This window comes from Leucoraja erinacea, chromosome 13 (assembly GCF_028641065.1).
Source record: "Leucoraja erinacea ecotype New England chromosome 13, Leri_hhj_1, whole genome shotgun sequence".
Taxonomy (NCBI): domain Eukaryota; kingdom Metazoa; phylum Chordata; class Chondrichthyes; order Rajiformes; family Rajidae; genus Leucoraja; species Leucoraja erinaceus.
Genome location: NC_073389.1, coordinates 502,981 through 530,732, shown reverse-complemented (window position 1 = coordinate 530,732; position 27,752 = coordinate 502,981). Strand labels below are relative to the sequence as shown.

At 45.5% G+C, this 27,752-nt stretch overlaps 1 long non-coding RNA gene across 1 annotated transcript; it reads left to right on the top strand.

Moving 5' to 3' along the window:
* LOC129702507 (uncharacterized) lies at positions 1–24,805 on the top strand. The gene is made up of 3 exons (XR_008724392.1): positions 1–85; positions 5,837–6,037; positions 24,583–24,805. It is a non-coding gene; the product is annotated as an uncharacterized LOC129702507 (long non-coding RNA).
* The last annotated feature ends 2,947 nt before the right edge of the window (positions 24,806–27,752 follow it).

Here is a 27,752-nt window from a genome sequence, read left to right as displayed (position 1 = left end):
GACCATGGGGGTTCGTTCATGGGCTTTTTAGTTAGTTATCAGCGCTCTTCCCGTCGACAGGAGCTGTGTCCGTCAGCTAGACCAGGTACGCGGTTTTACGAGCTTCTGTTTGTGATTTGGCAATAAAAACCATTTTGCTCAACCTGCCTGGTCTCACTACCTTGTGATGAAAACCGTAAGGAAATTGAAACCAATGGCAGCATACAAATGGTTCTAACCAAACCCTACACAAAATTGTAGACAAGTATTGCTTATTTATAATTTTATAAATAATTTTGAAAGTTGAAGTTGGAAGGGGAAAAACAAGTTTCTGTTGAATTTGATATGTTGTTAGACAGAGACACACAGCACGGAAACAGGCCCTTCGATCCATCAAGTCCGTGCTGACCATCGATTACCCCTTCATACTAATCCCGCACTAATCTAATCCAAAGTGCTGGAGTAACTCAGTGGGTCAATCAGCATCTTTAGAGAAAATGGATAGGTTACATTGAGACTGAAGAAGGGTCTTGACCCGAAACGTCTCCTACCCATGTTCACCAGAGAAGATGCCTAGCCCGCTGAGTTACTCCAGCACTCTGTGTCTATCTTTGGTATAAACCAGCATCTGCAAATTCTATCACTCGCTAAAGGCAATATGCAGAATTAAACTACAAATCCACACATCTTTGGGATGTGGGAGGAAACAAGAGAACCCGGAAGAAACCCATGTGGTCACAGGGAGAATGTGTAAACTCCGCACAGTCAGCAGCCGAGTCAGGATTAAACCCGAGCCTCTGGCGTGGTGAATCAGTAGCTCTATTGCTGCACGACTGTGCTTTGTGGAGCTTAATATTATTAAACCAGCTATTTTATCATGTCATAGGAGCAGAATGAGGCCATTCAGCACATTGAGTCTACTCCACCATTCAATCATGGCTGATCTATCTTGCCCTCTCATCCTCTCCACATCCACTCTATCCAGCCCTTTCACGATTTGGTAAGTTTCAATGAAGTTACCCTCATCCTTCTAAACTCCAGCCGGTACAAGCCCAGAGCCATCAAATACTCCTCAATTGTTAACCCAATCATCCCCGGATCATTCTCGTAAACCTCCTCTGGATGAGGGGGAAACTCATTGAAACTTACCAAATAGTGAATGGCTTGGATCGAGTAGATCTGGGGAGGATGTTTCCACTAGTGGGAGAGTCTAGGACTAGTCCTGGCCTTATAATTGAAGGACATTCCTTTAGGAAGATGAGGAGAATGCTTGATTAGTACGTCTGTCATGGTGAAGGCAGGAGAATAGGATTGAGAGGGAAAAATAGATCAGGCTTTATTGAATGGCGGAGTAGACTTGATGGGCTGAATGGTCTAATTCTGCTCCTATGAACATATGAACCTATGACCCTCTCCAACGCCAGCACATCCATCCTCAGATATCAGGTCCAAACACTTTTTCACATTTTGCATTTAAATGAGAATGACATTTCTAAATTCGTCACAGTAACAGGTGCAAGGACCATTGCATTGTGTTATTTCTGTTGGGTGGTTGAGACTAGATACTGGCTAGGAAGCTAGGGGGAAACCCCTCCTCTTCCCCACACAGTATCAAGGCACCTATTTAGCCTTCAAAACAGCCAGATGGTTGGTTCCAAGTCATTTCTGAAAAATAATGCAAAACTTGGATTGTATTCTCCAGAGCGTCAGAGGTTGAAGGGAGACTTGATAGAAGTGTAGACAATTATAAGAGGCATGCAGTGGGTGTGAGAGGATAGAAATATCCTCTCACACCCACCGAATCCGCACCAACCTGCAATCACCCCGTGTACTAGCACTATCCTACACTCTAGGGGCAATTTACCATTTTTTTAACCAAAGCCAATTATCCTACAAACCTGTACATCTTTGGAGTGTGGGCGGAAACCGGTGCACCTGGAGAAAACCCACGCGGTCACGGGGAGACTGTACAAACTCCGTATAGACAGCACCCGTAGTCAAGATGTAACTCGGGTCTGTGTGCTGTGAGGCAGCAACTCTACCGCTGGGCCACCCTATGTTTTTCATAGAATGGATAGTGAGTGCGTGGAATGCGTTGCTAGAAGCAGATATGACACTTTGGATAGTCACAGGGATAATGGAGGGATATGGATTATGTGCAGGAAGATAGATGTTGCTTTTTTTCAGCACAGACATAGTGAGCTGCAGGGCCTGTTCCTCTGCTGTCCTGTTCTATGTTCTGAGTCTCAGTCATTCAAAAAAGGTATCACTACCATGCTAAGTTGATACTTGAAAAAGTAGTCCCTGAGATCCACCTTAAATCTCCCACCTTAAACCTATGCCCTCTAGTCCAAGAATCCTCTTCCCTGGGAAAGAGACCAATAGGCCTGTCCCACTTAGGCGATTTTTCAGGCGACTGTTAGGTCGCAGCAGGTCACTGAAAAACAGGCGACTGGAACGGTGACAAAGTGGAACACACACACACACATCACTTCCGTCACGGGGGGGGGGGGACAGGGCAAGCGGGGGGAGCGCTGTCTGAGTGCAATTCACACGGTGTAAAGCCAATATGATACTGAGTTGGATGATCAGCCATGATCATATTGAATGGCGGTGCAGGCTCGAAGGGCCGAACGGCCTACTCCTGCTCCTATTTTCTATGTTTCTATGATACAGACACACACCGCGATGAACAGGAAGGTTGGCGCTGTAATTAACACCGTGAAAGCACAGTGTACGGGAAGGTTCACGTAAGTCCTTTAAAAGACGGGGGGAGAGAGGGGGGGAGAAGGAGTGGAGACAACTTTTAAGAAGCCAGAGATACACGGCTGTGAAGCTCGGCGGACATTAACATTACCGGTTGGTTATCTTTGTTTCTGAAAACTTTTTTTTCCCCAGTGAGCCAATGAAATTCACCGGTCAGCACCGGCTACAACCGACAAGAAGCTGTGAGAACCTACATCCACCTGGCGACCCACTGCCACTGCACCTACGCCACGAGAATTCTCGCTACTCGGTATGGCGGCTTCATTCTGGTCAACATGTTGAAAAATTAGCGGTGACCAGAATGAAGCCACGACTAGCTCTGAGAATGCGGGAACTCCTCACCTCCATGAAGGCGACTCCCCGGCAAACACCCGCGAACATGTGGCAACCATGTGGAGACCACATAGTCTTCTGTAGTCGTCTAAAAGGTCGCGTAAATGAGACAGGCCCATAGGTATTCACTTTATCCATGGCTCTCATGAACTGGCTTCGCAGAGTTTAGGTTAGTTTGTTTAATTTATTTAGAGTTTAGTTTATTTAGAGATACACAGCAGAAACAGGCCCTTCGGCTCACCGAGCCCACCGTGATCTACGAACACCCCATACACCAACACTATCCTACACACCGACGGTAATTTACAATTTTTACCAATGCCAATTAACCTCCAAACCAGCATATCTTTGAGATGTGAGAGGAAACCGGAGCACCCAGAGAAAACCCACATGGTCACAAGGAAAACGTACAAGCTCCACACACAGACAGCACCCGTAGTCAGGATGGAACCCGTGTCTCTGGTGATGCTAGGCAGCAACTTTACCGCTGCTCCACCGTGGTGCCCCTTCATCAGGGTTACAGTGGCCAATCGGCAAACATCCCCCTATGGCCCACTATATCTGTATCACAACTAATGCAATTGTAACTAATGCAATGGTGGCCGATTGGGAAAGGGGGAGATGCAGCGAGACCTGGGTGTCATGGTACACCAGTCATTGAAGGTAGGCATGCAGGTGCAGCAGGCAGTAAAGAAAGCGAATGGTATGTTAGCTTTCATTATAAAAGGATTTGAGTATAGGAGCAGAGAGGTTCTACTGCAGTTGTACAGGGTCTTGGTGAGACCACACCTGGAGTATTGCGTACAGTTTTGGTCTCCAAATCTGAGGAAGGACATTATTGCCATAGTGCATAGTGAGTGCAGAGAAGGTTCACCAGACTGATTCCTGGGGTGTCAGGACTGTCTTATGAAGAAAGACTGGATAGACTTGGTTTATACTCTCTAGAATTTAGAAGATTGAGAGGGGATCTTATAGAAACTTACAAAATTCTTAAGGGGTTGGACAGGCTAGATGCAGGAAGATTGTTCCCGATGTTAGGGAAGTCCAGGACAAGGGGTCACAGCTTAAGGATAAAGGGGAAATCCTTTAAAACCGAGATGAGAAGAACTTTTTTTCACGCAGAGAGTGGTGAATCTCTGGAACTCTCTGCCACAGAGGGTAGTTGAGGCCAGTTCATTGGCTATATTTAAGAGGGAGTTAGATGTGGCCCTTGTGGCTAAGGGGATCAGGGGGTATGGAGAGAAGGCAGGTACGGGATACTGAGTTGGATGATCAGCCATGGTCATATTGAATGGCGGTGCAGGCTCGAATGGCCGAATGGCCTACTCCTGCACCTAATTTCTATGTTTCTATGTAATGTGAGGCGATGTTCCGAGAATTGAAGGATTGTTGTACAGGGTGGAGTGGAATTCTGGCAGGAGATGTAAAAACAATAAAAGGAAAAGTGTGCTTTCTGTTTTAGCTCAGTGATGTTGGAATTCAAATTTCCTGTTATTCATTCCCGCTTGCCTGCCTTGCTCAGGCGACACACACATCTCCAAACTGAGCAAATGCTTCTTTGGGCCACAGATGTCACACATCAGATGTATTTGAGGGGATGCAAGATCGCAGGCCTACACTGACAAGCTTGCTGGAAGTCTGTGTCTGTGCACACAAGGTCGTTTTGTAACGCTCATACAGACCCACAGTGTGGAAACAGGCCCTTCAGCCTAACTTGCCCATGCTGACCCAAAATGCCTCATCTGCACTAGCCCCATCTGCCCATACCCCTTTATTAGTGTGTTGCTGTCACGTGTACTGAGAAACAGTGAGGAGGTTTTGTTTGCGTGCTATCCAGTCAAATCAAATCAGAGCATCCATGAGCACAATCAACACATACACAAGTACATCCGGTAATGCAAAGAGAAAAATATCAGAGTGCAGAATATAGAGTTACAGCATTGTAGCATTACACTTACAGAGTAACAGCAGGGTGGCACAATAGTGCAGCAGTAGAGTTACTGCCTAATGCCCCTGTCCCACTTAGGAAACCTGAACGGAAACCTCTGGAGACTTAGCACCCACCCAAGGTTTCCGTGCGGTTTCCGGAGGTTTTTGTCAGTCTCCCTACCTACTTCCACTACCTGCAACCTCCGGCAACCACCTGCAACCTCCGGGAACCGCACTGGAACCTTGGGTGGGGCGCAAAGTCTCCAGAGGTTTCCGTTCAGGTTTCCTAAGTGGGACAGGGCATTACAGCGCAACTGACCCGGGCTCGATCCTGACTGCGGGTGCTGTCTGTACGGTGTTTGTACGTTCTTCCTGTGACCTCGTGGGTTTTCTCCGGGTGCTCCAGTTCCTCCCACATTCCAAAGATGTGCAGGTTTGTACGTGAATTGGCTTCAGTAAAATTGTAAATTGTCTCTAGTGTGTAGGATACTACGGGGTGATCACTGATCGGCATGGACTCGATGGACAGAAGGGCCTGTTTCCGAGCTGTATCTCTGAAGTCTAAAGAAACGCATGACAAGATGAACAACAAATAATATTTGAAGTTGTGCTTTCTTGAATCTGAGAATTAAAAAAAAAAAAATCAATATACCACAGTTTAACTGACTGAAGATAAACATTATTTTCTGTAATTGCCGCAAGTATTATAACTCAACAGAGCTAGGGTTGTCAAATTCACATCTGTGGTTTGGTATCATTTTCTGTAAAACCTCAGAGAGTCATTATCACCTTTGCTGTCCAATTTGAACCAATTTGTCTCTGCTTTCAGTTACCAGCGGATGTCACTAGCTAGTCTTCTTGCTGGTGTTCCCATTAACCATTCATCAACACAATGGATGGAAGAAGATTGCCAAGAATAATATTGAACTGTTGCTTTTGGTTTCTGACATTGCATCTTGTCCAACGCAAACGCACGTTGGGATGGTTAGGGTTTGGAGACAGACGAACGCAAACATTGGTGGTTGACTGGGTGAGTAACAGCCAAGGCAGCAGCTTGCTCTTTCCTTAATTCTACTTTTATGGGATCCACGTTAACGCAACACGTCCTAAATGCTGTTTATAGTGAAATATCATTATATAACAACAGTAAGAAAGGTTTAGAGGGATAAGGGGTAAACGCGGGAAGGTACAGGTACATTATTTGTTGAAAGTGGCATCACAGGTAGATAGGGTGGTCATAGGTGGTCATAAAGGGCCGTGGATACATTGTCTTCATCAGTCAGAGAATTGAGTATAGAAGTTATGATGTCATGTTATATAAGTTGCTGGTGACACATTCAGAGTATTATGTTCAGTTTTGGGCACCATGTTATAGGAAAGATGTTGTCAAGCTGGAAAGGATACAGAGAAGATTTACGATGATGTTCCCAGAACTCGAGGGCCTGAGCAATAGGGAGAGGTTAAGCAAGCTGGGACTCTATTTCTTGGAGTGTAGAAGGATGCGGGGTGATCTTGTAGAGCTGTACACAATTGTGGGAGGAATACATCAGGTGAATGCACAGAGTCTCTTGCCCTGAATAGGGGAATCGAAAACCAGAGGACATAGGTTTAAGGTGAGGGGGAAAAGATTTAATAGGAACCTGAGGGGTAACTTTGTTTACAGAAAGGATAGAGGGTGTATGGAAAGAGTTGCTGGAGGTGGTAGTTGAGGCAGGTATTATCACAATGCTTAAAAATGTTTAGACAGGTACATGGATAGGACAGGTTTGGAGGTGTATGGGCCAGATGCAGGCAGGTGGGACTAGTTTAGCTGGGACATTGTTGGCTGGTGTGGGCAATTTGTGCCCAAGGGCCAGTTTTCACACTGTACTACCCTCTGTCTCTAGGTCGGACTCGTGTAGATGTGGCATCTTGGTCAGCATGGGTGAGTTGGGCTGAAGGGCCTGTTCGTGATGGAGAACTCTAATGGGCCTGTCCCACCTATGGGCCTGTCCCACTTAGGCGACTTTTTAAGCGACTGCAGGAGACAATGCAGTTGCCACATGATCGTCACATGTTCGTGGATGGTTGTCGGGGAGTTGCCTTCATGGTCGTGAGGAGTTCCCGCATTCTGGGAACTAGTCGCGGCCTCATTATGGTCGGCGCAAATTGTTCAACACATTGAAAAATGAGCGGCGACCAGAATGAAGCCGCCATGGGGAGTAGCGAGAATTCTCGTGCCGCAGGTGGGTCGCCAGGAGGCCGAAGGTTCTCGTTGGTTGGAGCCGGTGCTGACCGGTGAAATTCATTGGCTCATTGGGGAAAAAATAGTAAGCAGTATTTTTCAGAACCAAGGATAACCGATGTTAACTAATGTTAAATGACCGCCGAGCTTCACAGCCGTGTGTCTCTGGCTTCTTAAAAGTTATCTCCACTCCTTCTCCCCCCTTCTCACCCCTCTCCCCCCCTCTTTTAAAGGACTTACCGTACACTGTGCTAGCCGTCTTAATTACAGCGCCAACCTTCCTGTTCATTGCAGTGTGTGGCTGTATCACATAGAAACATAGAAATTAGGTGCAGGAGTAGGCCATTCGGCCCTTCGAGCCTGCACCGCCATTCAATATGATCATGGCTGATCATCCAACTCAGTATCCCGTACCAGCCTTCTCTCCATACCCTTTGATCCCCTTGGCCACAAGGGCCACATCTAACTCCCTCTTAAATATAGCCAATGAACTGGCCTCAACTACCCTCTGTGGCAGAGAGTTCCAGAGATTCACCACTCTCTGTGTGAAAAAAGTTCTCCTCATCTCGGTTTTAAAGGATTTCCCCCTTATCCTTAAGCTGTGACCCCTTGTCCTGGACTTCCCCAACATTGGGAACAATCTTCCTGCATCTAGCCTGTCCAACCCCTTAAGAATTTTGTAAGTTTCTATAAAATCCCCTCTCAATCTCCTAAATTCTAGAGAGTATAAACCAAGTCTATCCAGTCTTTCTTCATAAGACAGTCCTGACATCCCAGGAATCAGTCTGGTGAACGTTCTCTGCACTCCCTCTATGGCAATAATGTCTTTCCTCAGATTTGGAGACCAAAACTGTACGCAATACTCCAGGTGTGGTCTCACCAAGACCCTGAACAACAGCCACGGTACAATCACCTTGGCGTTGCACCGTGTGAATTTCACTCAGACAGCGCTCCCCCCGCTTGCCCTGTCTCCCGCCTGCATAATGGGCTGATGAAGGAAGCGATGTGTGTGTGTGTGTGTGTGTGTGTTTGTGTTCCACTCGCCGTTCCAGTTGCCGCTTTTTCAGTTGACTACCGGCAACTTGACAGTCGGCGGCAGTCCGCTGAAAAATCGCCTAAGTTGGACAGGCCCATGAGACTCTTTATGAACAGTTAATCAAAGGCGATGGAATAGGCAGAACCGTCAGAAGGGCCTGGAAGATCGATATGTTAACTTTAAGTGAGGCACTAAACCAGGAAAAGCAGATAAAATCTAACTGTATGAACTAACATATACCAGGTGATATAAGGAACTGCAGATGTTGGGATCTTGCATGGAATGGTAACTCAGCAGGTCCGGCAGCATCTGTGAAAGGAAAGGCTTTGGTATAATAAAATGGTTATTTAATTTTTTGTTGTACAGTGTTAAACTGGCTTTGAAGGTTTGAAGAATTTATTTCTTCACTTCAAAACTCACTGTAGAAAAGTCCTCCTTCATTTAACTTTGGGTCAATAGTTTTCATCTTTTGATTTCATTATTTGTTCTAATTTCAGAGCTATGGAGTCATAGGTCTGTACCGCCTGGAAACAGGCCCTTCGGCCCACCTTGCCTGTGCCGACCAAGTTGACATTTTGGGCTATTCCATTTGCCTGCATTTGGCTCATATCCCACTCAACCTTTCTTTTCCATGTACCTATCCAACACCTTTTAAATACTGTAATAATAATACTACTAATAATAATAATAATAATAATAATAATAATATATTTTATTGTCATTGCATATTAGTGCAATGAGATTTGGGTATGCAGCTTCCATCCGATGTCATACTTGAATAACTAATAAAATTTAGATTTAGATACACAGAGAACATGGTTTATAAAAATAACATTAAAACAGTAAAACAGTTCAAACAGACTAAAGTGCAGATGTGTCTGTGTGACGTGACTCAGCAGGGCCGGTTCAGAGCCGCTATAGCTCTGGGGATGAAGCTGTTCCTGAGTCTGGAGGTTCGGGCGTAGAAGGCCTTGTAACATCTGCCAGAGGGAAGTCGTTCGAACTGTCCATTACTGGAGTGTGAGGAGTCTTTATGGATGCTGACGGCCTTCCTGAGGCACCGTGTGTAGTAGATGCCCTCCAAGGCTGGTAGTGCTGTCCCAATAATCTTCTGCGCTCTGTGGATGACGCGCTGAAGAGCTCTCCTCTCCGCCTCCGTGCAGCTGAGATACCACACAGAGATGCCATACGTTAATATGCTCTCTGTGGTGCAGTGGTAGAAGGTTGTCAGCAGCTGCTGGGGCAGACTAGCCTTTTTTAATGTCCTCAGGAAGAACAGTCGTTGCTGTGCCTTTTTGACCAGCACAGCAGTGTTGGTGGACCATGTGAGGTTCTCTGAAATGTGAGTGCCCAGAAACTTAAAGCTGGACACTCTCTCCACACTTTCCCCGTAGATGGAGATTGGGGCGTATTCTCCATTATGTGACCTCCTGAAGTCAATAATCAGCTCCTTGGTCTTGGAGGTGTTTAGTGACAAGTTGTTACGTGTGCACCAGTCCGCCAGGTTCTGCACCTCCGCTCTGTATTTTGTTTCATCACCGTTGGTGATCAGCCCAATCACGGTTGTGTCATCTGCAAACTTGACAATGGTGTTGGTGTCGAATGCAGGAACACAGTCGTGAGTGAAGAGGGAGTAGAGCATGGGGCTTAGTACACAGCCCTGTGGTATGCCGGAGCTCAGGATGATAGTGGAGGACAGGTGCGGGCCCAATCTCACTGCCTGCGGTCTCTCCGTCAGAAAGTTCAGGATCCAATCGCATATCGGTGAGCTGAGGCCTAGCTGGTGGAGTTTGGTGGTGAGCTTGGTGGGGATGACCGTATTGAATGCAGAGTTATAGTCAACGAAGAGCATCCTCACGTACGGCCCTGTCTGTCCAGGTGAGTCAGGACAGTGTGAAGAGCCAGAGAGATGGCATCCTCTGTTGATCTATTTGCCCTGTATGCAAATTGATGAGAGTCCAGTGAGGCAGGGATGCTGGATTTGATGTGGGAGAGGACCAGCCTTTCAAAGCACTTCATTGGGATTTGAGTTAGGGTAACCGGGCGGTAGTCAATCAAGTTGGTGACTTTAGACTTTTTCGGCACTGGCACTATGGTAGCTGTCTTCAGGCACTTGCCAGGGATAGAGACAGGTTAAAGATCCTCGTGAATACCTCCGCTAGCTGTACAACACAGTCCTTTGGTACCCTTCCCTGGACTCCATCCGGGCCTGCAGCCTTGCGTGGATTGATCCTACGCAGAGCGCACTGTACCTCCTGAGTGCTCAGTGTTAAGGCCTGTCCCTCCGCCATGGCTGGGGTAATTCCTCTCCTGATGGCGTTGCCAGTTTCGAGGCGGGCAAAGAAGGTGTTTAGTTCGTTGGCCAGTGTGATATCACTGTGGGGGCAGCACCTGCCTCAACTACCTCCTCTGGCAGCTCTGTGCTAAAAAATCATCCCTCAGGTTCCTATTAAATCTTTCCCCTCTCACCTTATACCTGTGTCCTCTGCTCTTGATTCCTCTGGGTAAAATACTTCATCCTATCTATTCCCCCTCATGATTTTACATGTCTCAAGAGATCATCCATTAGCCTCCTGCGCTCCAAGGGATATGTTTTCAAGAGAGAGTTAGATTTAGTGCTTAGGGCTAAAGGAATCAAGGGATATGGGGAAAAAGCAGGAACGGGATACTGATTTTAGATGATCAGCCGTGATCATATGGAATGGCGGTTCTTGCTCGAAGGGCCGAATGGCCTACTCTTGCACCTATTTTTCCATGTTTCCATGTTTCTAAGTCCTAACCTGCCCAATCTCTCGCTACAGCTCAAGCCTTAATGTCCTGGCAACACCCATGCATCTGTCCAAATGTCTTTTGAAAAGGTCAATTGTATCCACTTCACAGCTTCCTCTGGCAGCTCGTTCGTTCCAGATACAGACTACACACTAAGTGAAAAAGTTGCTCCTGAGGTCCTTCATAAACTCTGCCCCCTCTCACTTTTTACACAGAGCAAGTTCCTGGAATGTACCTAGATACAATAGTGGTGTTTACGAGAGTTTTGGATAGGCACATGGATACGCAGGCAATGGAGAGATATGGATTCAATGCAGGCAATACAGTAACGGTCTTGGCATCATGTTCAGTACAGACACTGTGGGGCCGAATGGCCTGTTCCTGTGATGCGCTGTTCTATATTCTACATTCATAATCCATTGAAAATCCTTTTCCAGAAAAGTATTTCTATGATGTTCATTGTAGATCTCAAGTGAAAAACAATATACTGCGCCAATAACATCAACGTGAAAAGTATTTTTTTGCTTCCAACACTCCTAACACTTTTGTTAACTCCTGCTGGGATATTCAAAGATATTGGACAAAAAATATGCACTTTCCTGCTTTCTCAATTTACATTCAGTAATATCTCCTGGAGTAGTGGCGGAAGCTTCATTTTTCTCCGACATTTTTCTCCAATGAATTATATAACCATATAACAATTACAGCACGGAAACAGGCCATCTCGACCCTTCTAGTCCGTGCCGAACACATATTCTCCCCTAGTCCCATATACCTGCGCTCAGACCATAACCCTCCATTCCTTTCTCGTCCATATAACTATCCAATTTATTTTTAAATGATAAAAACGAACCTGCCTCCACCACCTTCACTGGAAGCTCATTCCACAAAGCCACCACTCTCTGAGTAAAGAAGTTCCCCCTCATGTTACCCCTAAACTTCTGTCCCTTAATTCTCAAGTCATGTCCCCTTGTTTGCATCTTCCCTCCTCTCAGTGGGAAAAGCTTATCCACATCAACTCTGTCTATCCCTCTCATAATTTTAAAGACCTCTATCAAGTCCCCCCTTAACCTTCTGCGCTCCAAAGAATAAAGCCCTAACTTGTTCAACCTTTCTCTGTAACTTAGTTGCTGAAACCCAGGCAACATTCTAGTAAATCTCCTCTGTACTCTCTCTATTTTGTTGACATCCTTCCTATAATTAGGCGACCAAAATTGTACCCCATACTCCAGAATTGGCCTCACCAATGCCTTGTACAATTTTAACATTACATCCCAACTTCTATACTCAATGCTCTGATTTATATATATTATCCAAGCTTGCAATTAATTATGACTTTCTGTCTATTTCATAACTTCTGCCTGGATGTTTCCCCTATATGTCGCTTCATATACTAAAACATCCTGGACCTTTGATCACAGAACAGTACAGCACAGGGAGAGGCCCTTCGGCCCAAAATGTCCTTACCTAATATTCCATGATTCATGGATTCTCCAATGTCACATGTACTTAGGTGCAGTGGAATTCTTTGTTTTGGCGTACAATACACGAGGGACGCAAAGAGTTGTCATGATTCTGGCACCGAACAAGTTATAAAAGTACTAATTAGAGTCATAGATAGAATCAGAATGCTGGAGTATCTCAGCGGGACAGACAGCATCATTGGAGAGATGGAATGGGTGATGTTTTGGGTCGAGACCCTTCTTCAGAGTCATGTTGGCCATTTGTTCTCTCGCCCCCCCCCCCCCCCCATCCCCCGCTGGGTCCCCGTTTGTGATCGGCAGCACTGGCCAACTGCACCTCCGTAGCCAAGTTGCACAAAGTTACTGCCTGCACGAGTTTGCTCGATCTGCGTCTATGTAGACAGCACCTGACAACTGTTGCCGATGGCTTTACGATGCCAACTGGCACAAGAGATAATAGTGACTGAGGCCCCTCACAGAACTGTGAAAGAATCCAGTCTCTGCACAAAGGCCTGAAGGTGATTTTGCTGCAAGATCCCATCCAATTTCCTGTTGAAAGCTCTGATGGATTCTGTTATTCCCGTCATCACTGGCAATGATTTACAGATCATAATCATATTCCAGATGAAAATGATCTTTTGCTCACATCCCCGTAGTGATTATGGGGGCATGATCTCACTCCATGAGCTACTTATCGTGTGAGTTTTCTGCTAGTTTCTCTAGTATAATCAAGAAGGCATGGTTTTAATCCGCTCCAACCCAGCGGCATGAACATTGAATTCTACAATTTTACGTAGCGTCTCAGTGTAAAGTTTTGCCGAGTGATTGACATTTCCACACTGGGGAACATGTTTCTGACTGCCACTTTGAATGTTATATACTTCTATCAGTTCTCCCCTCAATCTCCGATGCTCCAGAGAAAACAATCCAACTTTCTCCATCCTCTCCTGTTTCTCATAACCTCTGTATTGGACTTTACCCCTAGTTTAGTTTAGTTTAGTTTAGCTCAGAGATACAGCACGGAAACAAGCCCTTCGGCCCACCGGGTCTGCCCCGACCATCCATCCACGCACCATCCTACACACACTAGGGACAAATTTTACATTTACCAAGCCTATTAACCCACAAACCTGTACATCTTTGGAGTGTGGGAGGAAACGGAAGATATCGGAGAATATGCATGCGGGTCACGGGGAGAACGTACCAACTCCGGTCAGACAGCGTATAGTCGGGATCGAACCGCTGCACCATCGAGAGCATCCTTACCAACTGCATCACAGTATGGTATGGCAACTGCTCTGTCTCCGACCGGAAGGCATTGCAGAGGGTGGTGAAAATTGCCCAACGCATCACCGGTTCCACGCTCCCCTCCATTGTGTCTGTCCAAAGCAAGCGCTGTCTGCGGAGGGCGCTCAGCATCGCCAAGGACAGCTCTCACCCCAACCATGGACTGTTTACCCTCCTACCATCCGGGAGGCGCTACAGGTCTCTCCGTTGCCGAACCAGCAGGTCGAGGAACAGCTTCTTTCCGGCGGCTGTCACTCTACTCAACAACGTACCTCGGTGACTGCCAATCACCACCCCCCCCCCCCCCCCCCCCCCCCCCCCCCCGGACACTTATTATTTTTTATTCAAATCGTTTGCTATGTCGCTCTTCAAGGGAGATGCTAAATGCATTTCGTTGTCTCTGTACTGTACACTGACAATGACAATTAAAATTGAATCTGAATCTGAATCTGAACCCGGGTCTCTGGCGCTGCCAGCGCTGTAAGGCAACACTCCTACCGCTGCACCACTGTGCCACCTTATTACTTTAGTTTAGTTTATTGTCGCGTGTACCAAGGAACAGTCAAAAACCTTTGTTGCGGCAAACCAGTCAGCGGGAAGACTATACATGAATACAATCAAGACATCCACAGTGTACAGATATATGATAAAGTGACAATGTTTAGTGCAAGACTATATGATCCCCTGTATGTTGTTACAATCACAAAAATATATTGTGGAACATATCGCACAAATTTTAGCATTTACCATCTCTACACTTTTAAAATATGTTTAAACGATGCTGCCTAATTCTTAAATAGTTTGCTAAATCATTGTGTAACATCTGCCAACTGTTGCCGATCACTTTACGATGCCAACTGGCACATGATAGTGAGGTCCCTCAGGAACTGTGAAAGAATCCAGGTGGCGCCACCACTGGCTGCCTCGCCAACAATCTGTCTGTCTTTTCCTTCTTTGTGTCTGTTTTATATGTGTTAAATGTATGTTTTTTTTTAAATCAAAATCTTTTTATTTAGCTTTCAGGGCATAACAAAGTGCAAAGTTGTCTACTTGTTACAGACAGAGTGTACGAAGATAATAAATAAAAAACAACTTATGCTAACATATAACAAGACAACACCAATAAAAGAAAAACGAGATACCAAAAATAATCCCTCCCCAGTCACTGCCAGTGAGCATATGCAAATATCAGCCTGTCCCAACAATAATCTACATAGTCCACATTGTGATCATGGCTGATCGTCCCCAATCAATAACCCGTGCCTGCCTTCTCCCCATATCCCTTGACTCCACTAGCCCCTAGAGCACTATCTAACTCTCTCTTAAATCCATCCAGTGACTTGGCCTCCACTGCCCTCTGTGGCAGGGAATTCCATAAATTCACAACTCTCTGGGTGAAAAGGTTTTTTCTCACCTCAGTCTTAAATGGCCTCCCCTTTATTCTAAGACTGTGGCCCCTGGTTCTGGACTCGCCCAACATTGGGAACATTTTTCCTGCATCTAGCTTGTTCAGTCCTTTTATAATTTTATGTTTCTATAAGATACCCCCTCATCCTTCTAAACTCCAGTGAATACAAGCCTAGTCTTTTCAATCTTTTCTCATAGAACAGTCCTGCCATCCCAGGGATCAATCTCGTGAACCTATGCTGCACTGCTTCAATCACAATGATATCCTTCCTCAATATAGGAGACTAAAACTGTGCACAATACTCCAGATGTGGTCTTACCAGAGCCCTATACAACTGCAGAAGAACCTCTCTACACCTATACTGAAATCCTCTTGTTATGAAGGCCAACATTCCATTCGCTTTCTTCACTGCCTGCTGTACCTGTAAGCCAACTTTCAGTGACCGGTGTACAAGGACGCCCAGGTCTCGCTGTACCTCCCCCTTACCTAACCTAACCCCATTGAGATAATAATCTGCCCCCTTGTTTTTGCCGCCAAAGTGGATAACGTCACATTTATCTATATTATATTGCATCTGCCACACATCTGCCCACTCACTCAACCTGTCCAGGTCACCCTGCAACCTCCTAACATCTTCTTCACAGTTCACACTGCCACCCAGCTTAGTGTCATCCGCAAACTTGCTAGTGGTGCTCCTAATTCCCTCTTCCAAATCATTAATATATATGGTAAACAGTTTCAGCCCCAACACTGAGCCTTGCGGCACTCCACTCGTCACTGCCTGCCATTCTGAAAAGGACCCGTTCACTCCTACTCTTTGCTTCCTGTCTGCCAACTAATTTTCTATCCATGTCAACACCCTACCCCCAATACCATGTGCTCTAATTTTAGTCACCAGTCTCCCCTGTGGGACCTTATCAAAGGCTTTCTGAAAGTCTAGATACACTACATCCACTGGCTCCCTTTCATCCATTTTACTTGTCACATCCTCAAAGAATTCCAGAAGATTAGTCAAGCATGATTTTCCTTTCATAAATCCATGTTGACTTGGACTAATCCTTTTACTGCTATCTAAATGCCCCATCATTACCTCTTTAATAATTGACTCCAGCATCTTTCCCACCACCAAAGTCAGGCTAACTGGTCTGTAAATCCCTGTTTTCTCTATCGCTCCTTTCTTGAAAAATGGGATAACATTAGCTATCCTCCAATCCACAGGAAGTGATCCTAAATTTATTGAACATAAACTCGAGAAATAATGCATTAATTTTTCAGATAAGATGATTTTGGATTCCACGTGATAAATCGTTACCGGAATATGTCAAATATTTACCGTTTGCACGACATTTTGTCGAGAAGATGCGATTGATCACACACACACACCCACACACCCCACACACACACACCCACACACACACACACACCACACCCACCCACACACACACACCCACACACACACACACACACACACCACACACACCCACACACACACACACACACACACACACACCCACACACACACACACACACACACACACACACACACACACACACACACACACACACACACACACACACACACACACCCCCACACACACACACACACACACACACACACACACACACACACACACACACACACACACACACATCCAAGATCATAGACCCCGGGTGAACAAGAGGAAGAGGACTGAACTTTGTTGCCTTCCCTCGCATTGAGAAACGTTGATTCCACTGTGGGGGACGTTTTATGTTTTATGTTAAATTCTATAGTATTGTGTTTATCTGATTTGTGTGCTGCATGGTAACTCAAATGTCCTTTGTCCTTTGATATGGATATGGATAGATAGAAGATAGATTCCAAGTAATCATAGTAATTTGTATTTTCAAAGTCTAGTAATTAATTGAACCTGTTTAGAAACATATAGTTTCAGATAGCAATGACTTTCAGTCCTTTTATTTACTAAATGTAATGTCTTGCAATAAATATCATCTGCAATACACCATTCTAAAAATAAAGCCATATTTAAAATGAGATAGTGGAGTGCAGTTTACACTATTGGACAAAAACAAGCTGCTGGAGGAGCTCAGTCGGTCAAACAACCTCTGTGGGAGGGGGAAAGAATTTCCAGTTGAAACACAGAGTGCCTGGAACATGCTGCCAGGGGTGTGGTGGAGACAGATATAACTGTAGCATTTAAGAGGCTTTTGAATAGGCACATGGATATACAGGGAATGGTGGGATATGGATCATGTGCAGGCAGAGGAGATTAATTTAACTTGGCATCATGTTCAAGTACAGACATTGTGGGCCAAATGGCCTGTAAATGTATTGTACTGTTCTATATTCTAACTGCATACATTTCCTTGAAAATAGCTTCCATTCTTTAAAACTCTGGAATATAGACATTGTTTACAAAATATCATGTCATTATATGATGTTTGTGGACAGCGTGGAACAAAAAGCTGCATCTTGGTACACGTGACATTAAACTAAATGAAACAAAAACTAAATCTAGATTCCACTCCCTTGAAGCCGATGGAGATGCAGTGATAGGATTGCCCACTCACGGGTTCCCAGTGTCTGGAGGAGTCACAGAGCCATATAGCATGGAGACAGGCTCTTTGGCCCAACTTGCCCGTGCCAACCACATTTTATGGCTTAAGAGATTCAAAGAGTGAAAAGTACATCACCGTGGCCAGCACTTATCCATCTTCAGCTCAATGCCATCAAAACAAGTGAATCTATTACTTTCGTCGTTGTGCCTTTGTGACACCTTTTAATGCAGAAACTAAATAGTCTCTGGCCACATTACAAATATAACTTCACTTCAAAAGTGCAGAGCTTTGTGATATCCTTGAGAAAAAAAATAGCCATATGAATCCAAATTCTTTCTCTGTTTTCCACAAGTATCTCTATTTCATTCAATTACTTCCCCACATGCATTCCCGGTAACTAAATATGTAACGAAGAATCAACCCACGATGCTTCTTGTCCCTCACAGTAAAAGATGCCGCCATCCTCACATGGAAATCTGATTGCCTTCATTCAATTCTCCTTGGTGCTTTTTATTCTCCTGCAAGCCACCCCATTGCAGGGTGGTTGGGGAAGCTTTGGAGAGGGTGATCAGAATGCAGCCTGGATTTGAAGTTATTAGCTACGAGGAGAGCTTGGTCAAACTTGGATTGTTTTCTAAGGAGTGTTGGAGACTGAGGGGAGACCTCAAAGAAATATATACAATTATGAGAGGCAGGAATAGGATAGACATTCAGAATCTTTCTCCCGGGATGGAAACGTCAAAGACTAGATGGCGTAGTTTTAAGGTGAGCGGGCCCAAGTTTGACTTGATTGTATTTATGGATTGTATTATCTGATTTGTTTGGATAGCACGCAAAACAATGCTTTCACTGTACACTTGACACAGACGTGGGTTCAATCCTGACCTCGAGTGCTGTCAGTGTGGAGTCTGCATGTTCTCCCTGTGACCGCATTGGTCTCCTGCAGTTTCCTCCCACATCCCAAAGATGTGCGTGTTTGTAGGTTGATTGGAGTATGGTGTACAATTTTGGTCGCCCAATTATAGGAAGGATGTCAACAAAATAGAGAGAGTACAGAGGAGATTTACTAGAATGTTGCCTGGGTTTCAACAACTAAGTTACAGAGAATGGTTGAATAAGTTAGGTCTTTATTCTCTGGAGCGCAGAAGGTTAAGGGGGGACTTGATAGAGGTCTTTAAAATGATGAGAGGGATAGACAGAGTTGATGTGGACAAGCTTTTCCCTTTGAGAATAGGGAAGATTCAAATAAGAGGACATGACTTCAGAATTAAGGGACAGAAGTTTAGGGGTAACATGAGGGGGAACTTCTTTACTCAGAGAGTGGTAGCGGTGTGGAATGAGCTTCCAGTGGAAGTGGTGGAGGCAGATTCGTTGGTATCATTTAAAAATAAATTGGATAGACATATGGATGAGAAGGGAATGGAGGGTTATGGTATGAGTGCAGGCAGGTGGGACTAAGGGAAAAAAGTTGTTCGGCACGGACTTGTAGGGCCGAGATGGCCTGTTTCCGTGCTGTAATTGTTATATGGTTATGTGGTTATTGGCCCTCTGTAAATTGTCCAAGATGTGCAGGGAGTGGATGAGAACGTGGGATAATATTGAACTATTATTATCAGTGGCGGCGCCTAACGGCAGCGGCTCGACTACAGTCGTCTGTCTTTTTTTATTTTTGTCTTGTTAAATGTATGTCTTTGAGTTAGTTATTATTATTTTTTTAGCTGTGTATATGTGGGGGGGTGGGGCTGTGGGGGAAACAGTTTTAAATCTCTTCCCTGTGCGGGGACCCGACTATTCCCTGTCGGGTCTCGGATGTCGTTGGGCCTAACATCGTGGAGCAGGCGGCGACCTCCTGCCGGGACTAACCTGAGGGCTCCAGTTGCAGAGCCTGCGGAACTGACATCGCAGAGCTGGCCAACTTCGTAGCGGGAAGAGCTGTGGTGGCGTGCGGCTGCGACCCGACTTTTGGAGTTCGGAGGCACCGGCCGCAGACCCGGTGGACGGGAACATCGGGAGCTCGCAGGTCCCTGGTGGGAGACCGCTTTTCCGAGCTCCGCAACGGCGACTTCTCCCGCTGGAATCGCGGGTTTAAGGACATGGAGCCGGGGCCTAACATCGCCCGGCGTGGCTTAAACGGCCTCAGGACTTACCATCGCCCGCCGAGGGATTTAACATCGGAGCTCCAGTTCGCCTCGACACTGCAGTTGGACTGCTGGACCACGGGAGAAGGAACAAAGGGAAGAGATAAAGACTTTGCCTTCCATCACAGTGAGGAGATGTTGGAGACTCACTGTGATGGATGTTTATGTAAACTGTGTTAAGTGTGGGTCTTGGATTGTTTTGTAATGTAAAAAACTGTAGAAATGATATTTTGTTCAAACCTAGGTTTGAATGACAATAAATTGCATTCTATTCTATTCTATTCTATTCTATTCTATTCTATTCTACTCTAACTAGTGTGAACGGATGATTGCAGGTCGGCGTGGACTCGGTGGGCCGAAGGGCCTGTTTACATGCTGTATCTCTAAAACTAAAATGTGGAAGAGTCCAGCTCCATGGAGATTACAAAGCTGCCCTTACAATAACAATTCCCTCTATCTACTTCCCAACATTTGCTTTGTACCCTTTGTACGCTGGTGGGAGAAAACGTTTTTAAGTAGATGATGGTGGGAGCCAACATTTCTTGCCAATTAACACTCATGAAGATGTCCTTATGCATCAAGATACCATGTGGCATTTCACATGGGTTTGGTCGCTTCCTTGGGTTCACTGTTTGTGCAGTCGGGATGATATTCCTAGTGTTGTCTCTCAGAGGTGAACGTTCAATATAAATTCATATGTCATAGAAGCAGAATTAGGCCATTTGGCCCATCGAGTCTGCTCCGCCATTCAATCATGGCTGATCTATTTTTCCCTCTCACCCCGCATTCTCCTGCCTTTTGCCTGTAACCTGTTACATCCATACAAATCAGGTACCTGTCAATCTCTGCTTTAAAAATATCCATTGACTTGGACTCCACAACTGTCTGTGGCAATGAATTCCACAGATTCACCACCCTCTGAACAAAGAAATTCCTTGTCATCTCCTTTTGAAATGTATGTCCTTTTGTTCTGCGTCTGTGCCCTCTGGTCCTAGATTCTGCCACAAGTGGAAACATCCTCTCTACATCCAAACTATCCAGTCTATTTACTATTTGGTAAGTTTCAATGAGGTTGCCCTTTTCTAAACTCCAGTGAGTGCAGGCCCAGAGCCATCAAAACACTTTGAGGAAGTGTTCAGTAAATCACCTTGGCGTGAAGGCAAGTTTAAACCAGTTTAATCCATAATTTTATAAAATTATAAAAGGACTGGACAAGCTAGATGCAGGAAAAATGTTTCTAAATGTTGGGCGAGTTCAGAACCAGGGGCCACAGTCTTAGACTAAAGGGGAGGTCATTTAAGACTGAGGTGAGAAAAAACTTTTTCACCCAGAGAGTTGGGAATTTATGGAATTCCCTGCCACAGAGGGCAGTGGAGGCCAAGTCACTGGATGGATTTAAGAGAGAGTTAGATAGAGCTCTAGGGGCTAGTGGAGTCAAGGGATATGGGGAGAAGGCAGGCACGGGTTATTGATTGGGGACGATCAGCCATGATCACAATGAATGGCGGTGCTGGCTCGAAGGGCCGAATGGCCTCCTCCTGCACCTATTTTCTATGTTTCTATGTGCTTTAGTCCAGATGCAGGCTGTTTACTGTAGAGATACAACGCAGACACAGGCCCTTTGGCCCATCGTGTCCATGCTGACCAGCGATCACCCCGTACAATAGCACCATCCTACACACGAGGGACAATTTACAATCTTTACCAAAGCCAATTAACCTACAAACTTGTACGTCTTTGGAATGTGGGAGGAAAGTGGAGCACCTGTAGAAAACCTACACGACACACGGAACATACAAACTCCGTACCAAAAGCGCCTGTAGTCAGGATTAGACCCGTGTCTCTGGCGCTGTAAGGCAGTAACTCTACTGCTATGCCCCGTGCCATCCCAAACGTCGCATATCCGTTTCCTCCACCGACGCTGCCTAACGTGCAAAGTTCCTCCAGCATTTTGTGAGTTTTGCCGGTATGAGAGAGGTCAACTTCAAATATCCGTTAGCCCCAGTCCCACTTAGGAAACCTGAACGGAAACCTCTGGAGACTTTGAGCCCCACCCAAGGTTTCCGTGCGGTTCCCGGAGGTTGCAGGTGGTTGCCGGAGGTTGCAGGTAGTGGAAGCAGGTAGGGAGACTGACAAAAACCTCTGGGAACCACACGGAAACCGCACGGAAACCTTGGGTGGGGCGCAAAGTCTCCAGAGGTTTCCGTTCAGGTTTCCTAAGTGGGACAGGGGCATAACGGTTGGTTTTGAATCTGTGCTAGAAATAATACACCTTCCTTTCAACTATGCATATTCATAGTTTCAAGGTCAAGAATCCAGGCTCAAACATACCTTGTATGGACTTTCCAAGGTGCCTCTTGGTATATGATCAATATCATCCAAGAATCCTAACAAGGTTTTAGAAAAGACCTAGGTAAAAACAATTAATTTTATCTGAGTCCAATCCCAGTGACTACAAAAGCTTGACAAACTTCACTCCAGTTTCCAGCACAACAAAGATCTATTTTCATGGGAAGCACATGGCAAAGGTTAGGAATCCTTCAGCTTAGAACTCATTCCCAGTTCTGTTCAAGGGTCTTTGGCCTAAAAGGATAACTGTTATTCCACCGGTGTTACTTCAGAGTTTCCATCATTTCCCGCGTTTGATTCAGATTCCCAACATCTGCAATTTTTGATACTCATTTGGTGGAAGTATATGCTTGCCTCATTTTGTCGCTTTGCCTGTTCTTCCCAGAGAAAGACCTACTATCTAATACAATCGCTCTAGCAGTGGCGCAGCGGGTGATTTGCTGCCTTACAGCACCAGAGATCCGAGTTTGAGCCTAACTACGGGGGCTGTCTGTACGGAGTTTGCACGTTCTCCCTGTGACCGCATGAGTTTTCTCCGGGTGCTCCCGCTTCCTCCCACATTCCAAAGATGTGCAGGCTGGTAGGTTAATTGGTTTCTGTAAATTTTAAATTGTCCTTGTTGTGTAGGATAGAATTAGTGTACAAGTGATCGCTGGTCGGCACTGACTCAGTGGGCAGAAGGGCCTGTTTCTATGCTGCGTTTCTAAACTAATCTAAACTAAAAAACGCTTTTCTACCTGTAAGTATGGACTATATTCTGTACACTGTATCTTCACCTTTGCTCTATCTATTGTACTGGAGTTTGACATGTTTGTATCAATGTCTGATCTGATCCGATCTGTTTGAATAGCGTGTGAAACAGTTTATTAATGTCAAGTATACCAAAGTACAGTGAAAAGCTATTATTGCCTGTTACCCAGTCAAAGAAAAGACCATACATGATTACAGTCAAACTGACCATAGTGTGGTGATATAGAGTAAGGGGGATGACATTTAGTGCATGATAAAGTGTGTTAGAAAATTGGTTGTGAAAATAGTCGAGGGGGGGTTTGATAGGCAGATTGTTGGACAAAGGGCAGGGATGAAGAGATGGGTGTGAGCCCAAAAGGAGAAAGAGTTGCGAATTGTGAAGCTCGGGGATAGAAATGTTGGGGATTGTGAAGCTGGAGGAAAGGATGTAGGTGGTGGGGAGGGAGTGGGGGAGGAGAGAAAAGCATAAAGTCATCCAGGGTTCAGAGGAGGGGGTTGGGGAGGGAGAAGGGGCTGTTTGTCAGTTAGTTACCTAAAATTAGAGAATTCAACGTTCATACTAGTACCCAAACAGAATATGAGGTGCTGTTTGTGTTTGGCCTCACTCTGGCAATGGAGGAGGCCCAGGACAGAAATGTCAGTGTGGGAGTGAAAAATGGAGTTAAAATTGTTATTAAATATAAAATGGCAATTCACCAATCTTGACTTGACTCTTGATTCATTCCCGAAAGTCTTGAGTTGTTTGACTTTAGAGATACAGACACTTTGGCCCACCAAGTCCATGTCGACCAGCGATCACCCTGTATGCTAGCAGTATCCTACACACTAAGGGCAATTTACAATTTTTACTGAAGCCAATTAACCTACAAACCTGCACATCATTGGAGTTCTAGAAGGACACCGGGCGGAGTGCCTAGAGAAAACCCACAGGACGAACATACAAACTCCGTAGAACAGTGCCCATAGTCAGGATTGAACCCGGGTCTCTGGTGCTGTAAGGCAGCAACTCTACTGCTGTGCCACTGTGCCGGTGGAAGTCCTGTTTTTTTTTTTCATTTTCCTTTTGATAGCTCTTACTGAGCCTGCTCCACAGCTTTTTCATCCAGACATTTAACAATGATAAAGAGAAAATGTTAAACCTGGCAGGATTGTTCATTGGTGTGGCCAGGAGATCAGTTCCTGGAACTTATTTAAGAGAACTGACAATCCACAGCTCTAGGTACTTGAAATAGAACACAGTCTCTTCATGGGAAACCCAGGTCATTATTGAATTAACCAAAAACTATGAATAATGTCTTGAATAGAAACTTAAAAGCAAGTCTAACAATGGTTTCTGTTCCTTGTGTTCCTGTGAACAGTGTTGGGCATTTTTGTAGTAATTTATAGATATTTAAAAATCTATGGTACAAAAAAATCTTAAGAATCTATTGCTGTCTTTATCATTGTTATTAACAATCCATCTGGACTTTAACGATGCAGTGTGGAAACAGGTCCTCAGCCGAGTCCATGCCGACCGGCGATCTCCTGTTCACGCTAGTTCTAAGTTATCCCATTTTCTCATCCACTCCCTACACACTAGGGGCAATTTACAGATGGCCAATTAACCTGCAAACCTTGGGATGGGGGAGGAAACCAGAGCACCCGGAGAAAACTAAATAGGAAGTACATGGTAAATGGTAGGGAATTGAAGAATACAGTTGAACAGAGGGATCTGGGAATAACCGTGCATAGTTCCTTGAAGGTGGAATCTCATATAGATAGGGTGGTAAAGAAAGCTTTTGGTATGCTAGCCTTTATAAATCAGAGCATTGAGTATAGAATATTCCGGTAGGCGGCGCGACTCTGGTCAGCAGCGGCCACTGCAGCCTGTCCGCGTTTTTATTATTTTTTGTCTGTGTTTTTATGTCGTTTTTGTTATTTTATGTTGGGGTGTGTGTGTGGGGGGGATGGGGGTGGGGTGGGGTGGGAGGGGGGGGGGGGAAACTTTTGAATCTCTCCCTGCACTGGAGACCCGACCTTTTCTCGTCGGGTCTCAGATGTCGTTGGGGCTGCAACGAGGAGCGGCCTCCAACAGGAAGAAGACCGGGGACTCTGGTGCCGACGACTCACCTCACCGTCGCGGAGCTGGCCGAGACCGGAGCAGGTGGAGCGGTGAAGGAGCGCTGCTGCTGCCGCTGCTGCCGCTGCTGCCGCTGCCGCTGCTGCTGCTGATGCGGAGGCTCCAACGACAGGTCTGTGGACGGCGGCACCGGGAGCCCGCGGCTTTTCGGGGCTCCTGCAACGGCGACTTCTCCCGCCCGAGTTGCGGGGTCGAAGAGCTCCTGGAGCGGGGCCTAACACCACTGACCCGGCGTGGCTTTAATGGCCGCGGGACAATCGCCATTGCCAGCCGGGGGCTTTGACTTTGACTCTGACATCGGGGGGGGGGGGGGGGGGGGGGGGGGGGGGGAGTGCAGTGGAGAGATAAGTTTTTTTTGGCCTTCCATCACAGCTATGTGATGGATGTTTATGTAAAATGTAATTATGTTGTGTCTGGGGTCTATTTGTGTGTAATGTATGGCTGCAGAAACGGCATTTCGTTTGGACCTCCAGGGGTCCAAATGACAAATAAATTGACTCTTGAGAAGCTGGGATCTATAGTTCATAGCAAAAGGATTTGAGTCTAGGAGCAGGGAGGTTCTACTGCAGTTGTACAGGGTCTTGGTGAGACCACACCTGGAGTATTGCGTACAGTTTTGGTCTCCAAATCTGAGGAAGGACATTATTGCCATAGAGGGAGTGCAGAGAAGGTTCACCAGACTGATTCCTGGGATGTCAGGACTGTCTTATGAAGAAAGACTGGATAGACTTGGTTTATACTCTCTAGAATTTAGGAGATTGAGAGGGGATCTTATAGCAACTTACAAAATTCTTAAGGGGTTGGACAGGCTAGATGCAGGAAGATTGCTCCCGATGTTGGGGAAGTCCAGGACAAGGGGTCACAGCTTAAGGATAAGGGGGAAATCCTTTAAAACTGAGATGAGAAGAACTTTTTTCACACAGAGAGTGGTGAATCTCTGGAACTCTCTGCTACAGAGGGTAGTTGCGGCCAGTTCATTGGCTATATTTAAGAGGGAGTTAGATGTGGCCCTTGTGGCTAAGGGGATCAGAGGGTATGGAGAGAAGGCAGGAATGGGATACTGAGTTGGATGATCAGCCATGATCATATTGAATGGCGGTGCAGGCTCGAAGGGCCGAATGGCCTACTCCTGCACCTAATTTCTATGTTTCGATGTTTCTATGGGATGTAATGTATAAATTGTACAAGGCATTGGTGAGACCAAATCTGGAGTATGGTGTACAATTTTGGTAGCCCAATTATAGGAAGGATGTCAACAAAATAGAGAGAGTACAGAGGAGATTTACTAGAACGTTGCCTGGGTTTCAACAACTAAGTTACAGAGATAGGTTGAATAAGAGGTCTTTATTCTCTGGAGCGCAGAAGGTTAAGTGGGGACTTGATAGAGGTCTTTAAAATGATGAGAGGGATAGACAGAGTTGATGTGGACAAGCTTTTCCCTTTGAGAATAGGGAAGATTCAAACAAGAGGACATGACTTCAGAATTAAGGGACATAAGTTTAGGGGTAACATGAGGGGGAACTTCTTTACTCAGAGAGAGGTAGTGGTGTGGAATGAGCTTCCAGTGGAAGTGGTGGAGGCAGGTTCGTTGGTATCATTTAAAAATAAATTGAATAGGCATATGGATGAGAAGGGAATGGAGGGTTATGGTATGAGTGCAGGCAGGTGGGACTAAGGGAAAAAAAGTTGTGTCGGCACGGACTTGTAGGGCCGAGATGGCCTGTTTCCGTGCTGTAATTGTTATATGGTTATATGGTTATAAAACCCACGCGGTCTCAGGGAGAATCACACCCGAGGTCAGGATCGAACTAAAGTCTCTGACGCAGTAAAACAGCAACTCTACCGATGCGCCACTGTGCCACTCCCACTTTGGTTTAGTTTAGGCATGTGCGCAGCAATGTATAAAGAAATTTAAGCTATGGCATAAAAAAGCATATTATTTTAAGTCTTCATAGCTGTTATTAATCTCATTGGCTCTGATTTTATAATGCATTTAAGACACATTGATTGATGGTCAGTGGGCTGAAGTTTCCATGCTCCAGTTTCCATGCTTCATCTGTCAATTCAAATCATATAACCATATAATAATTATAGCACGGAAACAGGCCATCTCGACCCTTCAAGTCCGTGCCGAACACTTATTCTCCCCTAGTCCCATCTACCTGCACTCAGACCATAACCCTCCATTCCCTTCCCGTCCATATACCTATTCAATTTATTTTTAAATGATAAAATCGAACCTGCCTCCACCACTTCCACTGGAAGCTTATTCCACATCGCTACCACTCTTTGAGTAAATAAGTTCCCCCTCATGTTACCCCTAAACTTCTGTCCCTTAATTCTCAAGTCATGTCCTCTTGTTTGAATCTTCCCTATTCTCAATGAGAAAAGCTTATCCATGTCAACTCTGTCTATCCCTCTCATCATTTTAATGACCTCTATCAAGTCCCCCCTTAACCTTCTGCGCTCCAAAGAATAAAGACCTAACTTGTTCAACCTTTCTCTGTAACTTAGTTGATGAAACCCCGGCAACATTCTAGTACTCTCTCTATTTTGTTGACATCCTTCCTATAATTAGGCGACCAAAATTGTACACCATACTCCAGAACTGGCCTCACCAATGCCTTGTACAATTTTAACATT